A 1620-nucleotide genomic window follows, 5' to 3' on the forward strand; every position below is an offset into this window, starting at 1 on the left:
TACAATGAGAAATATTAGGCTTCATTACAATTATACATATTTTACAATTTAAAAATATTTTTTTAATTGTAAAAATTAAAATCTCATCTTTTAAAATATACAATTGTTATTCTAAAAAACAATACAAAATATTGCTGCAGTTTTCAACAAAACGTTATAAGAATAATAACAATAGTTATAATTACTAAAATAAAAATAACACAGTGCGTAGGAAGAATTAGTTTTCTTTTTACAATTTTAATACAAAATAAGAGTATGTCGTTAAAAGCTTTTGAGTTGAAGAGTTGGTGAATTGCGAATTCGTAAAAAATATTAACGGATTAAAATAAAAATTTTTAATAGCCGAGTATGCAATAACTTAGTGAAAAAATCACTAGCAAATATTTAAATCCGATTAACCGATTTTCATAGTGAACAGTGAGTGCACGAATTTAGTAAATAAATGCGTAAAAATATATGTACGTATGTGCAAAATTGTCCTTAAATTAAAAATTTAAATATGTATATCATTTTCATAAAATTAAAATTTATAACAAAAATTGTATGTTGTATGCATATTTTTAAAACTTTAAGCGAACATTGTTTTTGTATGAATTTATTTAAATTTTTGTATTTTAGGCAAAAAATATTTTTATAAAGATTTTGTTATACTATTTGCATTATTTTTTTACAATATTCAAAGCATTAATATGGCCACTGTAAATTAATTAATAACTACTTTTTATTTCGCTTATTTCACTTAAGTTATTATGATTATTATGATAATTTTAAACAACTAATAAATTAATTTTAAAATTGCTTCAATATACATAAAATATATAAACAAATTTATACACAAAAATGGAGTTTTTGACTTTTAACAGATAAAAAAGTGCTAAAAAATTTCTAATTTAAAGAATTATACAAACTTTCAAGTTCTAACAAATATTTCTGAAAAAAATAGTATGTAAAATATTTCAAGCAAACATTTTTACAATTAAAATATGAAAAAATAAGTGTTGAATCAATCGCTCAAAAATATGAAATAGCAATACCCAATTATTTGCATAAATATTAAACGCAATGAATTTTTTTAAAAACCGTTAATTGGAAATATTTCTCAAAGCAATGTATGTATGTGGTAACAACTTAGAAGGAAAAAAATTGCAAATGCTTTCAAAGTTACACATTTTCCTTTCAAGGCAGTATGAGTACACAAGGAATAAATTCGGCTAATAAACGCTTTTAATATTAAAGAAAAGTGTGCAAAAAATGCAAGTTTTGTATTTTGTCTTCGTTTTTTTGCGCAAATGCATACTATACACACTGTATAAGCATACGTGTATTCATATATCTAAGTGGGTTTATAATAATGCATTTTTCGTATAACTGTTATTTTAATATATTTTGACTTACACGCAAAGCAACACAGCTAATTGGTGTTATAAAATAATAAATTACAATTAATTACATTAAGCTTTACAAAATTATATATGTAAGTTGTTTTTACAAATCATTTTTGCGGCATTAATATGTACATGCATACCTTATATGCGTCCTTTACGCAAAATATTTTTTGCGTGCGATATATGTATGCATACTTACATATGTGAGCAAATAATACTGAAGCTGTATTTTTAT

The sequence above is a fragment of the Bactrocera latifrons genome, unplaced genomic scaffold (assembly GCF_001853355.1).
Source record: "Bactrocera latifrons isolate USDA-ARS-PBARC rearing strain unplaced genomic scaffold, ASM185335v1 scaffold_51, whole genome shotgun sequence".
Taxonomy (NCBI): Eukaryota; Metazoa; Arthropoda; class Insecta; order Diptera; family Tephritidae; genus Bactrocera; species Bactrocera latifrons.